General features: G+C 41.7%; 1 protein-coding gene across 6 annotated transcripts in view; it reads right to left on the bottom strand.

Annotated features, from left to right (window-relative positions):
* Window positions 1–17,235, bottom strand: part of ZSCAN21 (zinc finger and SCAN domain containing 21) — a 55,046-nt gene that overhangs the window by 9,260 nt on the left and 28,551 nt on the right. For 2 of the 6 annotated variants that reach the window (XM_090276694.1, XM_090276696.1), the window contains exon 1: window positions 4,311–4,433. The exons of 1 other annotated variant lie outside the window; for it this stretch is intronic. The gene's annotated coding sequence lies outside the window, so the exon portion shown is untranslated. 3 more of the 6 variants (XM_090276692.1, XM_090276691.1, XM_090276695.1) reach the window with 3 other exon arrangements.

Here is a 17,235-nt window from a genome sequence, read left to right as displayed (position 1 = left end):
TAGAATCATAGAATAGACTGACAGCTTTAAGAGGGAGAAGGGAAGTGGGGACTGTTTGGAGGAAGGTGAAGGGATGAGTCAAAGAACATATATGAAGGACCTATGGACACAGACAATAGTGTGGGGAGCAATTATGGAAGCGAGGGGCAAGCTGGGTGGAGAGGGGCAGTGCAGGAAAAACTGGGACAACTATAATAGCATAAACAATAAAATATTAAAAAATAAAAAATAAATTAAAAATAAGAAAGGCTTGGGGAAAGTAACTATAGTGGAGAAATGTGACAAACACCGCCTCATTCACTTGATCAAAATTAACACCATTATGGAATACTACTCTGCCATAAAAAGGTGAAATATTGCCATCTGCTGCAACATGGTCAGATCCTAAGGCTATTATAAGTGAAATAAGTCAGCCAGAAAAGGACAATAACTGTATGACTTCACTCACATGTGGAATCTAAAACAAAAAAAAAAAGTTACAAATGAACAAACAAAACAAAACAAGCACAAACTCATAGATGCAGACATCATTCATAATGGTAGCTACCAGAGGGGGAAGGGCGAAATTGGTAAAGGGGGTCAAAATATATGGCAATGAAGGGAAACTAGATTTTTGGTGTGAGGAGCATGAAATAAAAGTGCAAAGCGATCAAACTATAATGTTGTACACCTGAAATTTTTATGTTACTAACTAATGTTACCTTAATAGAAATAATTTTTTTGTTAATTCTTCAGTCCTTTCCAATGAAGATCTAAGCAAATAATGTAAACAGTATAACAATGTTAGCTTAATGTGTTTCTGAATACTTCTATTACTGTTATTAATACATAGTAAAATTTTCTTACTGTTAATAAAGGGAAGAATTAGTATTTAGTATTTCATAGTTCAGAACTTAAAGGATCTGGGAGACACAGGTGTGCTGTATAATTTTTTAAAGAAGATTAATATCATCAGTGATAAGTCATGTGTCTTGATATGATATGAGATTATTTTGCCCTGGCTGGGTAGCTCAGTTGGTTAGAGCATCATCCTGACACACCAAGGTTATGGGTTCAATCCCTGGTCAGGACACATACAAGAATCAACCAACGAATGCATAAATAAGTTGAACAACAAATTGATGTTTCTCTCTCTCCCACTCTCTCTCAAATCAATAAATTAAAAAAAAAGAACAGAGAGAACACTTCACTACTGTGGTCTCCCTCCTCAAAACCCATAACCCCAGTCTAATCATGAAAAAACAAAAAAATCAGACAAACCCAAATTTAGGAACATTCTACAAAAACAACTGACCAGTAGTCCTTAGATAACTATCAGCTTCACCAAAAACAAGGAAAAACTGAGAAACTGCCACTGACCAAAGTACACTGAGGAGACATGAAGATTAATGTAATGTGGTATCCTAGATGGGACTGGGGTACAGAAAAGGACATTAGGGAAAAACTAGTAAAATTCAAATAAACCGTGGAGCTCAGTTCATTGTAATGTATCAATGTTGGTTCCTTAGTTGTGACAAATATACACAGTAATGTAAGATGTTAGCAAGGGAAACTGGGTGAGAAGTAGATAGGGACTCACTGTATTATCTTTGAGCTTTTCTATAAATCTAAAACTACTCTAAAATGTTTATTTAAATTAAAAATACAGGGTTTGGGGGCAAACAGGCAGCTTTAGTAAATGCTGTTCTATTATGCAGGGGTGGTAAAAAGAATTATGACTGTTAACTTCAACACTTATGATATTGAAGAAGACCATTCTTAGAATTAGACATTTAAAAACCTATGAAGACTTTTCCTTTTAGGATTATTATTATTTTTGTCCTCACCTGAGGACATTTTCTCACTGCTTTTAGAAAGAGGGGAAGGAAGAGAGGCAGAAAAACATCAATACAAGAGAGAAGCATCAATTGGTTGGCTCTGGTACATGCCTGGACTGGGGATCAAACCCAAAACTTAGGTATATGCTCTGACCAGGAATCTAACCCAAAACCTTTCAGTTATGGGACAACACTCCAACCAACTGAGCCACACTGGCCAGGGCTAGGATTTTTTTTTTTTTTTTTTAAGGCACCTGCCTTGTCTTTAGGAGCAACAATAGTTAATTTCTGACTTTCTTCCAATCGTCGTCGTCGGCAGCCGTCCGTCTCAAGAGACGATGGCGTAGCTTCTTGAGAGTCTATCTGCACCGCCGAGAATGGCTGTGCAGTCCGACTCGGGAGTGACAATCCCTGCCGCACTTGTTACAGGTGAAGGCAGATGGCTGTTGTTGCTGCTGCTGACGCTGCTTCCGCCTCGAGCTTTTCTGGACCGCCTCCTCGTTTGGCCTAATGTGACAATTTCTAACAGATCTATTTCAAACATAACACAAAGCCTATTTTTAAATTTTATCAAATACCTTTAGCATTGAACTAGTTGGCAACATTATAATAGTCCTTCGTCCTTTGAAATCACATAGGCCATTTTCCAGTTTGGCAATTCTATCTGCACAGGCTCAAAGGCTATCTGCAGAGGTTTAAAACACAAATCTGCTTGTCCTAGCCGGGTAGGTCAGCTGGTTACAGTGTTCTCCTGATACGCCAAGGTTGTGGGTTTGATCCCTGGTCAGGGCACATATAAGAAGCAACCAAGGAATACATAAGTGGGACAACAAATTGATGTTTCTCTCTCTCTAAAACCAATACGAATGACAAAGTTTTTTAAATATTTTTAAAAACACACAGATTTGCTTGTATCACCCAGCTGTTTAAAATTACTTTACTTTTTTGCACGACAAACAAACCCCAGCTTCTGCCTCCCCTTTCAGTCATCACTCCCTTTCTCATTCCCTATGCTCACTCACTGCCCAATTCTCATGTCAGGCTTCTACTTAACTTTCAAGTCTCAGCGCAGCAGTTAACACACGAAAAGATGCTCAACCTTAGTTATAATAAAAAAAAAATCCTCCAACCCCTCAGACTGGAAAATATTAAAAAATAATCTGATAATGCTCTGGGTTGTTTTTTCTTTTCACATGAGGAAAGCCAGTAATTTCACATTTGTTCATGCTGAGTTTGTCTAAAGGTTCATTTAGGGTCACCCTGCAGGTCTTGGCTTCTGAAATTTTCTTTCTTTCTTTTTAAAGATAGTATTTATTTTTAGAGTGGGGGGAAAGAGAGGAGATAGGGGAGAAACATTGATATGTGAGAGAAATATCGATTGGTTGCCTCTCACGGGCCCCCAACTGAGGACCTGGCTCCAAATCCAGGCATGTGCCCTGACAGGGAATCAAAGTGGCAACCCTTCCTTCTGTGGGATGGCACCCAACCCACTGAGCCACACCAGTCAGGGCTGAATTTTTCTTAATAAAGTGCTGATAAAACCAAAAAGCATGTAGATAGAAAATGGAGGCTTCACTACTAACTCACATTGTCTTCAACCACAGTGAACTACCTAGAATGTTAAACTAAAGAGATCCATGAAACAAAATTTCATGGTCTATAAGCAGAAGGCTTCTGTTCTGTTTCAAGTTTTTTTCACCCCCCCCCCTTATGCCAGTTTTCCAAAGCGTGTATATCCTCATAAAAGTGCGTAAATAAATCAAATTGTCATAGATTCTAACAATTTAAGGCTAGAATGCCTTTAACATATTCAGTCTGTACCTGAAAACTCCCAGGCAGGCAAATTTGATCATTTTTGAGGCACAGAATTGTGTGAGACAATTCTAATTGTCTAGCTTTTCTTTAAATCGAACCAAATTGTTCATAATTTCTTTTTATATTCTGTCTTCACAGACCCTCGTTCAGTCCTAGACCAACACTTACTTTCTCCGTAGTCGCCTTACAATACCTGAAAACCATCGTCTTGTTTCTTAACTTTTTCTTATTAACGGTTATTTGAACCGTTCCTTAACATAGGTTTCCAAGTACCTCAGGCACCAGATCACTTTTCTCTTGACAAACTATTAACAAATGGTACGTGTTTCCAGCCTGAGCAGATTCCTGTTATTTGCATGCTTTCTAACCTAAACAAAGACCAACTGCACTATTCACTCCCTTGGATCAGAACTACCCAGGACTTCTAAAAAGGTTCGGTTTCTCAGAGGAGGTCCCCAAACCCCTACGGCGTGTTTCATCAATTAGCCCCGAGTACGGACTCCCATTGAGAGCCAGGGATAAAGAGATGGCAGCCCCTGCTCGGCTCACGGAGCTCATAAAAAACTGATCCGAAACTTCGAAACAAAGTTTCATCTGTTAAAACCCTGGGAGAAGAAAAAGGCTTTCCAGGGAACAAGCGCCTCTGGGGCTGGGCAAGGGTACGGGGCTCCTCCTTACAGCGCTTCCACGACCGGTCTGTGGGATTCTCGGGGACCAGAGCTGTACATCTACTCCTTCCTCTCCGAACCTTTACGACCTAGGATTCCTCTTCCGTCAGACAAGCTAACCGAGAATCATAAGGCTCACCGTGAGTCAGTCACTCCTGGCGCGAGGACACCTAGACGCGTACCGCGGCAGGCGCAGCCGGAAATACGTCATAGCACCGCCCGCGGACGCTGTGGGCGGCCGCAGTGACCCCCTCTAGGAATCCGGGAGGTCGTCGCTGCATCTCTGTGTCTCGGGTGCGCGGAGATTGAGGCTCCTCCAGTACATCGGCTGGCGGGGATCTTGTTGCCCCGCCCCATTTAGTTTTTTACTAAGGTCCGACCTGAAGAAGGCAGCTTCGGCCAGAAATGAGCAAATCGTGAGGTGTGAGGTCTGAACACCGTGCCATTCCATCTGAGAGAATATGGACCAGCATTTGTCCTTACTTTAGGTAGAAGACGGGGAGGATGAGGGACAATGCGGGCTTAGTTTTCAAATATGTGAAGTGTTGTCATTTGAAAAAGAAGTTTATGTTATAGGACCCCAGGAACTGATTTTAAAAGTTCAATACAAGGAAAGACTTTCTCAAGAAAGAATTGCTCAAAAATGGCAACTTCTGCACCACTTCGTGTTGTTTTGAAGAAGTGGGAGAGCTGTGGGAATGGGAAGGACAGTTTAGCAGAATGAATTTGGGGGGTTAGATGATCTTTAACATCTTCCTACAGCTTGCCGTAGCCTCCTATTAGTTTTCCCCTTATTAGGGGGAAGGAAACTAAAAAAGTTTTTTTATTTTAAAGGGGAAGGGAAGGAGAGAAGGAGAGAAATACTGACCTGAGAAACATGGGTCAGTTGCCTCTTTCATGGACCCCAACTTGGGACCGGGTGCAACCCGGGCACATGCCCTGACTGGGAATCAAACCCACGGAATTTTGCTTTGTGGGACCATGCCCAACCACCTGGGCCACTCAGCAGCCAGGGCACAGAAAAGGAAACTTTTTACAACACTCTTTCACCATTATCACTCCCTCCACACACCTCCCTTGAGTATTTACTGTGGGCCAGGTACTGTGTTAAGTGCTTAGTTTTAGTTCTTTATTGCTGCATGAAAAACTACTCCCAAACTTTGTGCCTTAACACAACGATTATCATTACTCACATGAGCTGACATATCTGTGGATTGGCTGGGTTGTTCTGCTTCCTGTGGTATCAGCTGAGGAGCTGGGATGGCTGGCAGTTGGTGCTGGCCCACAGACTAAAGCTCACCTGGGATGTCAGCCTGGGGCCTCCATGCTCTTCAATGTGAGCCTTTTGGCATGGCTACTTGGGCATTTTCTGCATGATGACTAGGTTCCCCAAGAGGAGTATTTTAAGGTGAAACTTGAGGATGTGAAGTTATATAGCATCATTTTCACCAAATTCTGTTATTAAAAAAAGGCACTGGGCCAGATTCAAGTGGAAGAAAAATATTTTATCTCTTGGCCACCCTGCAAAAGAATATGTGGGATGGGAGATGATGTGACTATCTTTGGAAATAATCTACTACACACATTTATCTTAATTATATCAATCCTATGAAATATTATAATCCTGAGACTACTTACCCCTGTGAAATGGTAAAATCTCTATTTTATAGATCAGGAAACTTGGGCTCAGAAAGGAAAGTAACTTTTTCAGTGTCATACAACTAATATGTGGGAAAGTTAAGACTCAAACTTGACTCTCTTCAAAGCCTATGTTTCCTCTGCATAGGCTGGAGAAAGAATAAATATTTAAAGGGAACAGAATCACTAGGACTGAGGGGACAACCAGGAAACCTGCACATGTTGTTCCATTAGCCACACATGTATTGATGCTTTGGTAGTGCTCTATCTAGCCATTTAGTCAGAGGATCTTTGATGTTTGCCTAGTCATGCAGCCAGTGAGTTTGTGATGCCAGGGCTTAAGGAATCCTTCCAGTTCTGAGCAGAGGGGCCTAGACTCACAGAATATTAGTGCCAAAAGAAGCCTTAACAATTTGGTTCTCTTGTTTTTAGATAAAGAAACCAATGCCTGGAGAAGTCAGACACAAGGCACCCTAATTAGCTAATTAGTAGCAGAGCTTTGTGTAGAATCCAAATTTTCTAATCCAAGCCTGTGTCATTACTAGGTCTCAACAGATTTTTTAAAGATATCATTAGAGATACCAAGATACTGTCAATCCAAACCATATGGTATTAAAACAAGTTAACTTAAGATGATCCATTATTTTCTTCCATTAATATAACCATGACCATATGACAAGACCACAAGAGAACAGACATAGGAAAAGTTAGCCACTGTGCTGGTAGCTCACTGCGATGTGTCACCAGCATTTCCTCTTCAGAATGGTTTTAATTTCCAGGAACCTTACACTCTCCCAATGAATTCATTCAAAAACACCAAGAACCTACAATATGTCCGCTTTGTGTTAAGGCACCAGGGAAAAATGAAAAATACATGCAATTCTTGGCAGACATGTAATCAAATAATTACAGATAAGGTCAATAACAGAGATAAGACCAATAAGTGGTGACTGAATGAATGTGTTATCTTTGGGATCTACAGTCTAACCTTTTGTAACATGCAAACATTGTTGGGGACAGACAGGTATGGGGAGATGTGGGAAGCAGACAGGCTTGGTTTAAAAGACTGACTGCTGTGCAGAGCCACCCCCCGCTGGGCCCTTAGCCGGCAGGTTGTCTTCCGGGCCTGCTCTGAATCCCACCCTCTGGGGGACTTTAGAGATAGAATAGAAATACAAAGTGGCTTTTAAGGAAAAGGGAACTTGCTCTGTTTTTCTCTAAACAGCCCCAAGTTCTTGTCTGTAGGATGTGAAAAAACAGAACGATTGAGCAAAAGTTTTGAACTTGTGTAAAGTACCTGGGCACCTCAACCCTGTATTGATCTGCATTTCCCTTTGTTATTACTCCCAACCTTTTGGGGAAGGGCTGCATGTTTTTCCTTATGCACTTCCCATGTAGAAAATAGATAAAAACCCTAGCTGATAAAGAAATGAGGGCAATTTTCCTCAGAGAAAACCCCCTCCCTTCCTTCCTCGGATGGTGAGTGTCTGAGTAGTTTCTTCATCCACTCCGAGGGATCCAGAGTCACTCTCAAGACATCCTTTCTGTGACAGTCCTGTTTCTTCTTTTTTTAATCCTCACCTGAGGACCTTTTTTTCATTGCTTTGAGAGAGAGAGACAGAGAGAGAGAGAGAGAGACATTGATGTGAGAGAGGAACATCTATCAGTTTCTTCCTGTACGCACCCTGAGCAGGGATCAGACCCACAATCTAGGTATGTGCCCTGACCAGGAATTGAACCTGCAGCCTTTCAGTGTAAGGAATGACTCTCCAACCAACCAAGCTACACTGGCTAGGGCAGTCTTCTCTTTCTAACCATTTCCGTCACAGGGAGCTTACTACTTTAGAGGACAGTTCCTTCTTTCAGGAGTTCTAACTGGTAAAAATTCTTTAAATTAAAACAAAAATCTGCAGTCCTATAATATCAACTCATTGATCCTACTCCGATTAATCTTTTTCTCTCACAAAATGCATGTAGATCTTCTTATCCCTTAAAATTATCACATACGATTGTCCCAAAGATCACCTAAGAGCAGTTCCATGATCGTGTTTGAAAGTTGCTTCTGAATCTTGGAATGTAAAACGTTTGAATTGATCTTGGGCACTCTGAGGGTCCACAGTTCCTCTTTCTTATTTAAATGACCTACATACTCTCCCACTTTACCTTTTTATATTACTCAGTTCTCTTTTTGTCTTGAAAAATTATTTGGCTTGAAAAAGAAAAAACGTTCCTCTCCACCTTGTAGCAGAAATCTGGAAGGGGAAAAGCTAACAGTGGTTACTCTAAGCCCTGGCTTTCTCTCCTTTTTCTGCAGGGTAATCAAGGTTCTCTCTAAAACGGTTGCTTTCTGATCTTTGCTTTTGCCATTACCTATTTTTGCTGCCATCACTGTCCTTTGCCAGTAGAGGGTGATCAAACCTCGATTCCTCTTAGAACAAGGCCGGGCAAACTTCTTGTCCATTACAGCTCTGAAAACGTCTCCCTGTTTTCTTCCTGGAAGGAGGAATACACATGTACAGAATGCTGGGAAGCTGCAAAGACATTTTCTAGAGAAAATGAAAATAGAAATGGAGTGGTGTAGTTATAGACAACCCCGTGGGCTTAGCACCGGAGCTCTGTTGCTAATGAGCGTTGGGAGATTTGGATATGCAACTTGATTATCTGAAAATGGTATAATAATATCTGCTCTTACAACTTTAAAGTGTTCGGATCATGTGAGCGTGAACTAGCTTTGCAACTAGCTATACCAATAGTAAGGGATTTTTAATCTTCAAAACTCCTGGCTATAATATTATCTCTGATCTCCTCTTTGTTTTAATATCTGCCCCCAAGAGAAAGATGTGACTCCACCTATCACAGATTCTTTTTTCCATCCTGTCCATTCGGAGCCACCTGCCTTCTCCTTAAAAAGAGAGGGTAGTTTCCTTCCAAGGCTTTCACAGGAGCACGTTCCTGGCTTGTTCCCTGAGAGTCTGGAAGAACCACCCCCCAAATTTGCATAACCTCAAAGTACAGGGTGATTACAAAGGGTACCTGGCCTGGCCCCACCTCCCATACAAAATCCCTTCCTGCGCAGGACCTCTGAGCATCTCCCCCCGCCCCCATACCTGAATGAACTGATGCAGCCACCTGCTCTGGCTGGCTCTGCAACAAGTTGCTTTCTAATCACAGTGGCTTCCACTAGGGTCACTCCTGGTTGTGCAACTTGTGCTCTTGCACAACCCCAGGGACCACCATTCATCATCAGGGAGTCATCAGGGAGTTGTACAGCTATTTCTTCTGTTTTTAAGTATATTTTATTATGTTGTTACAGTTGTCCCGATTTCTTTCCCTTTTTTCTCCTCTGCCCAGTACCCCCATTCCCTCCAGCAATCCTCCACCCCTTAGTTCATGTCCATGGGTCGTGCATATAAGATCTTTGGCTTCACCCTTTCCTATATTATTCTTAATTTACCCCTATCTATTTTGTACCAACCGATTATGCTTAATCCCTGCACCATTTCCCCATTTCTGCCCCTCCCCTCTCTGAGGTGATAACCCTCCAAATGATCCCCATACCTATGATTCTGTTCCTATTCTGGTTTGCTTAGTTGGATTTTGTTTTTATTTTTTAGATTCAATTGTTGATAGTTGTGAGTTTGTTGTCATTTTAGTGTTCATAGTTTTTATCTTTTTCTTAAGTAAGTCCCTTTGACATTTCATATAATAATGGCTTGGTGATGATGAGCTCCTTTAGCTTCACCTTGTCTGGGAAGAACTTTATCTGCCCTTTCATTCCAAATGATAGCTTTGCTGGATAGAGTAATCCTGGTTGCAGGTTGCTTTGTATCACATTGAACACTGCTTTCCAGTCCCTTCCTGCCTGCAAGGTGTCCTCTGAGAAATCAGCTGATAGTCCTATACACACACCCCTGTAGGTGACTCTCTGCCACTCTCTTGCTGCCCCCAGGGACTCTCTTTATCTTTCACCTTTGGCATCTCAGTCATGATGCGTCCTGCTGTGGTCCCCTCTGGATCCAGCTCGCCCAGGACCCTCCGTGCTTCCTGGACCTGTATGTCCATCTCCTTCGCAAAATTTGGGAAGTTTTCCTCATTTTTTTCAATTCTTGCTTCCTCCTTATGCACTCGTTGACTGTTTTTTTTCTTCCTCATGTTCAAAATTATTGATTTGAACCTAGGTTTCCTTCCCTTCACCATTGGTTTTGTGTGGATTTTCCTTCGTTTCACTTAGCATAACCTCCACTTCTTCCTTTATGCGTTTGCCATACTCAAGCATATCTGTTAAGCCTGTAAGCATCTTTATCACCAGTTTTTTGAACTCTTCATTTGTTAGTTTGGCTATCTCCTTGTTTGTTTGGTTGACTATCTCCTAGTCGCTTAGTTCTCCTACTGGAACCTTGATTTGTTCCCTCTTTTGGGCCATACTTTTCTGTCTCCTCACTGTCTCCTCATCTTGACAGGCTCCTGTGTTTGCCTCTATGTCTTTGGTAAAGCTTTTATATTTGTTATGTTGTAAGGAGCAGAGCCTTAGGTATTCGCCAATATGGGTTACAGCCCTGTTGTGGCACTGTATGTGGGGGAGGGGTCTGAGAGGGAGCAATGCCGATTGCTCAGCACTTGTCCCTTTTACAGGCACTTCTCCCACTTCCGTATGGGACTGGCACCCCCCCCTAGCTATCGCCCTGGCCATCGTTCCCAGAGTGGGTGGGTCTGCAGACGTTCTAGTGCCATGGGGGCCCTTTAAACAAGTGGACTCTGCTGAGAGACCGCCAGTTCCTGCCTCCAATCCCCAGTGGTTTTCACAGTCAAAAGCAATGAGGCTTTATTTTACCTGTTGCTGGAACTGTGAGCTGTGCAGTCTGGTTTGGTGCTGGGAGTGCTCCCCAACTGTCCCTCCCTACCTTTTAAAATGTGTGACTGCACTTTCGCCGGCCTGCTGCTGCCACCATTCTGCGTCCTGTCCACCCTGGCTCCACCCCCCTACCTTTCTGAATGAGTATTACTTCTTTATATCTTTGTTTGTTGGACTTCCATGCAGCTCCATTTTCTGGAACTTCTGTTTGTTTTCAGTTTTGAGGTAGCTGTATTCCTTCTTAGTTATGGAGGGAGATGCAGCGTGTGTATAGTTATTTCAACTTGCCAGCAGAAGGCAGTCAAATTTCCTGAGGAAGGAGGGTGCCTTTTTCTAATTTGCCCCAAATCCTGGTAGCAGCTAGGCAGAGCTGGCTTTACTTATCTGCCTTACTCATTACTGTATGTCTTTCTTTTTATTATTTCTAAGACCCAGCATATGGCCTGACAATAATATTTTTAAAAAAGGATTTAGTTCTATTTTTTGGAGTCAAACAGAACAAACTGAAATCCTCTTCTAAGATAACAGACCAAGTTCCCAGTGAGGATTCTCCTCATCATACAAAACCCTTGGTTGCACATGAGGTGGTTTGGCTTTTGCCATCCTGCAGTTAACCTCTCTTTTAAAAGGTGGAATCCAGAACCAAATGCAGGGCACACGGTGACAAATAACTCTAGAGTCAGTCTGGCACCTCCTGTTGTTTAATTATCTGGAGTGGAAGACATCTAAGACTTGGAGGCAGTGGTGATACTACTGGCAAAGGGACACGAGTAGTTTGGGACAAGAAAGATCTCTTAAACCTGTGCATTAATTTCCATCATTCCAGGGAAATTTGATTCCTCAGAGGATTTGGGATTGCAAAAGGAATTGTATCAGCTGAAAAAGAATTGGGGTAAGGGATAGAATTAAGCCAGGATTGGGGCAATTTGAGAGAATCACAGAGGCCATGTGAAATTCTGTCCATAATACCTGGGACTAAAATGGACCGCACAGCCTGTGTCCTCAATTTTCACAAATATTGGATTTCAAGGTTACATATTTTAGGGACTAATGGGATAGAGCACGAAGCCAGCCTATTTTACCTTAAAAAAGATTTCGGTGAGAGGTAAATGAATATTCAAAAGAAAAGAGTTAAAGGCCCATGGAGGAAATAATAATAGCTAATATTTTGAAATACTTATGGAGGCACTGTAATGGTTTATTTAATGCTTATAATAACTATGTCTATTTTGTAGATGTGGAAACTAAGATAGGGCAAGTAAGTGGTAGATAAAGAATTCGATCTGGGTGACTTCCAGCCAAGATGGAGACCTAGACAGACACACTGTGCCTCCCTCCACAACTAAGAAGGAATACAACTACCTCAAAACCAGAGACAACCAGAAGTTCCAGAAAATCAAACTGCATGGAAGTGCAACAAACAAAGATATAAAGAAGAAATACTCATCCAGACAGGTAGGACGGGCGGAGCTGGGCGGAGAGGACACAGTGTGGTGGCAGCAACAGCGGCAGCAGTGGCAGCAGTGACAGACGGAGGAAATCGCAGTCACACATTTTAAAAAGATAGGACACCTGGGGAGCTCTCTCAGTACCAGACCAGACTGCGCAGCTCACGGTCCCAGCGCCGGGGAAAATAAAATCTCATTACTTTTGACTGTGCAAACCAGTGGGGGTCAGGGCGGAGGAAGAAACTGCCAGTCTTTCAGCAGAGTCCACTTGTTTAAAGGGCCCCCACAGTCCTAGAATGTCTGCAGACCCATCCAGCCCGGGAACGATGACCAGGGCAACAGCTAGAGGGGTGCCAGTCCCATACAAAGTGGTAAAAATGCCTGGAAAAGAGGTGGGTGCTGAGCAAGTGGCATTGTTCCTTCTCAGACCCCTCCCCCACAAACAGCGCCACAACGGGATGAAACGGTTTGCCCTCTACTGAGGAATCCCTAATGCTCCGCCCCTTACAACGTAACAGGACAGACAGCTCTACCTAAGACAGAGAGGCAAACAAACACAGGAGCCTGTCAACATGAGGAGACAGAGAAGTTTGGCCCAAAAGAGGGAACGGATCAAGGTTCCAGTGGGAGAGCTAAGCGACGAGGAGATAGCCAAACTAACAGATGCAGAGTTCAAAACACTGGTGATAAAGATGCTCACAGGCTTGAGAGAGATGCTTAAGTATGGTATGGCAAATGCATAAGGGAAGAAGTGAAGGGTATGCTAAATGAAATGAAAGAAAATCCACACAAAACCAGTGGTGAAGGGACAGAAACTGGGGTCAAATCAATGATTTAGAACATAAGAAAAAAAGTCAACCAGTACAGAATGAGGAAACAGAATTGAAAAAAATGAGGAGAGGCATCGGAACCTCTGGGACAACTTTAAATGCGCCAACATCCAAACCGTAGGGGTGTCAGAAGGAGAAGAGGAAGAGAAAGAAATTAAAAACTTATGGAGAAAATAATGAAGGAAAAACTCTCCAAATTTGGGTAAGGAAATAGGCATGTCCAGGAAACACAGAGAGTCCCAAACAAGCTAAGACTCCAAAAGGACCACACCAAGACACATTATAATTAAAATGCCAAAGGTGAAAGATAAAGAATCTTAAAAACAGCCAGAGAAAAGCAGAGAGTTACCTACAAAGGGGTGCCTATAAAACTGTCAGCTGATTTCTCAAAAGGAACTTTGCAGGCAAGAAGGGCTTGTCAAGAAGTATTCAAGGTGATGAAAAGCAAGGACATACAACCAAGATTAATCTATCCAGCAAAGCTATCATTTAGAATCAAAGGGCAGATAAAGTGCTTCCCAGACAAGGTAAAGCTAAAGTTCATCATCACCAAGCCATTATTATATGAAATATCAAAGGGACTTACTTAAGAAAAAGATCAAATTTACGAACATTAAAATGACAACAAGCTCACAGCTATCAACAACTGAATCTAAAAAATAAAAACAAAATCCAACTAAGCAAACCAGAGTAGGAACAGCATTATAAGTATGGGGATCATTTGTAGGGTTATCAGCTGGGAGGGGGAAGGGGGAGAAATGGGGAAAAGTGCAAGGATTAAGAAGCATAATCGATTGGTACAAAATAGACAGGGGGAGGTTACAAATAATATAGGAAAGGGTGAAGCCAAAGAACTTATATGCATGACCCATGGACATGAACTAAGTGGGGTGGGATTGCTGGAGGGAAGGGCGGTACTGGGCAGAGGGGAGCAAAGGAAAGAAAGAATTGGGACAACTGTAACAACATAATAAAATATACCTAAAAGAAAAAAAAAAAGAATTCAATCTGCCTTCGTATATAAGTGATGTACGAAGGTAGGAGAATTGAGTTCATAAAAGACAAGGGACAATGAAGTTGTGGGAAGAACTTGGTTGCTGGAGTCCCACACATGTGGTTTTAAAATCTAGCTCTGCTACTTAATGGGTAAACCATTTCCATCTGTCTTCTCAGAGTCGATACGTGGATTAGAGAAAATTCATGGTTATTATTCATGAGTGAAGGAAAAGAGGAGTTGAAGGACAGAGTTAATATGAACTGACAGCATTTCAAGGAAATGGTGAAATACTATAGAAATGTAAGGAAGAATGAAGATGAGAAAAAAAGTGTTCTGTCAGGTGTCGCGGACCTCTGACCAGCAGAGTCCATGGCGTTGTGGATGAAGTAAATAAATACACAGCGACTGCAAGAATCCTGTGAAGAGGGGACAGAACTGGCCACTTTCTAGAGGAGAAAGCGCAGTTTGCCCCTGCCTTAACAGGCTTTTATTGATTCTTTAGGTGGATTACATCCAAGAAAGTTGTAAATCATTGTGCCAATCATTGCATTATATAATTACTTTTATATAACAGAAAAAAGAATGTTACACATGCATGGATGATAAGGATAACTTGTCTAGCCACATCCTGTTCTTAGAAATAGGTCCAGAATAGGCCCTAAGAAACTGCTTCAAGGTTACACGCTGAACATCTGTTGTTTTCAGCCCAGGATGAGGGGGTCCTTTATCAGAAAACAAGCTTTTTAGCTATTATAGAAATGTAGGCCTGGTTCCTCATGGGAAAACCGGTGTGTGGAGTGGGTCCTGTGTGCTGCCACGCTCCCAGTAGTTTTCCAATCTGAGGCTCAGCTACATTTGCCACTACCAAGCACCCTGGCTTCCCATAGTCAAGAACACTGGTGACGGAGTGGCTAAGATATCTATTACAGGGGCTTGAGGAGGGAGGTTAACAGGGAAGAGATGAAAACAGTGGTTATGGTCCAACTGGTAATTTGGTACCCAATAAGGGCAAGGTCAAACAAAAGATATTTAATAGTTTGTTTTGCTCCTTAAAGCTACAGGTCTGTGCTCATTTAAATGTATAAGAGATTACTGAAGGGTGAGGCCACATCCTTTGGCAGATGGCTAGGCTAGGAAAGGGGCTCCAGGAAACAGGAGGGACCAGAAAGTAAAGTACATCTGATGCCCTGAGGCCCGTTGGAAAGAATACTGAGGGTATCTGCTGAGAAAGGGTGAGGTGAGGCTGTGGTAGGCATGGGATTTTGGTGAACAGGAGAAATCCACACTGTGAATCCAAGACTAAAGCAGAGAATGTCTAGCAGGGGCATGGGTAAGACTGAAGGTGGCCATGTCTGCATTTCTTCCCACAGCTTTCTGTAACTGAGACTCAGGAATGGAGGAAGTGGAGGAAACCAGTCCAGAGACTGAATTTAACTGAGTAAAAGGCTAGAAGCTCTTCATAAGCCCTAATGACTCCTGGGGCTCTTGTCTGCACTGTAAGGCTCTGGTCCTCTCGATACCCAGGCCTTTAAACGGGGGACCAGAATCTCTCACAGGGCCCCTTGTCCACAGCAGTGACTACATTCAGTAATATACCCAGATTTCACCCTGCCCAGGTGGCTCAGTAGGTTGAAGAGTCATCCCATTCATCAAAAGGTTGAGGGTTAAACCCCCAGTCGGGGAGCATATGGGAGGTACCGTTGTGTCTCTCTTACTCTTTCTCTAAAAACAATAAACATATCCTCAGGTGAGGATTTAAAAAATACTGGATTTCTTCCCTTTTCTGTCCATCTTGTCCCTTTCTGTTTTCTGGAATCATTTTCTAAAATAAATCACCTGCACACAAGCCCTCATCTCAGGTTCTGCTCTCTGGAGGATGCAGGCTAACATAGTTAGACAGGATAGGGTGGAGCTCACCTGAACCAGGATTTGGTTGTGAAGCTACCTGCGTAAAGTTTTTTCACATGTGCCACTTTGTACTTAAAATAACCACATTAAGTTTGTTTCAATATATTATACAGTAACAAAACAAGGTTACTAGGTTAGAGGTCAGTTTAAAAGTCTAAATCAGTGGCTTTCAACCTTTCTTCTCATGGCACACATAAACCAATTACTAAAATTCTGTAACACACCAAAACATGTTTTTTGCTAATCTGACAAAAGAAGATATAATTTTGACTCACACCAAAGGCTGTCATTTTTTAAAATTTGACAACCTACCCTAACTAGTCAGGTATTGCATGTTTTAAATTCTTGCTGCAAACTGGTTGAAAATCGCTGGTCTAAACTATCAATTACATGCTATACCTGCTATTAGAATGTTTAATTTCCTAAGACATAGATTAGTTAAATGTCATTTTAATGGTTCCATCTTATAAGAAAATTGTTTTGTGGAGTCATTAAAAAGCTACTTTACTCTATGGCTTTTCATTCTACCTTTTCCAAGAAGCAACCTAGCTAAAACTCTGTGGTGTTTCATAGGGAACTCTTGTGGAATTACTTAAAACATGTTCACATGGATTGTTTGTGGGTCACAGTTCCAGTTTTTAACTTTGAAATTTTATTTTCTTTACTCTAAATGTGCATTTATACTACCAAGAACAAAAAACAGAGCCCCCACATTGTCACCTAGAGATAGTTTATTGTTTTACCATGACCCAGAAGAGAAATAACATAGAGAATATTAAGAATCCCCATAATTTCCTTCCCCAACCTCACTAAATTCTTTGTCAGATATAACCAGCCACCTAAAATGGACCATTGACTACAAATGCAGATACATTTTACTTTGCTGCCATTTCTCATGATTGCAACTTCAGTAAATTAAGGTTTAAAATTTTCTTTGAAGTTCCCTAACTTAAAAAAAGAACACCTCTTAAGATTTCATTATTTACTGAAAGAAGTCTTTCTAGAAATGTTAATGAGGATTTTAAAAGAACAAATTTAATTTTAAAATAATTTATTGAACATCTACCAAGCATCTGGACTCTTCAAAGACTAGGCCAGGTTTTAACAATAACTTAATTCTCCAAGTATACAAAAACAGGTGTCTGCTTTTTGTCTTAATTTATTCTAAACTAAAAAAAAACAAGAACTGGCAAAACAGGTCTGTTCTATCTAAGACAATGTCTGTTCTAAGCAAGACAATGGCTGACTTAGCTCTCTATATA

This window comes from Furipterus horrens, unplaced genomic scaffold (assembly GCF_987537825.1).
Source record: "Furipterus horrens unplaced genomic scaffold, mFurHor1.1.pri manual_scaffold_5, whole genome shotgun sequence".
Taxonomy (NCBI): Eukaryota; Metazoa; Chordata; class Mammalia; order Chiroptera; family Furipteridae; genus Furipterus; species Furipterus horrens.
The sequence above is the reverse complement of the archived record's forward strand: the minus strand, read 5'-3'. Positions and strand labels throughout refer to the sequence as shown.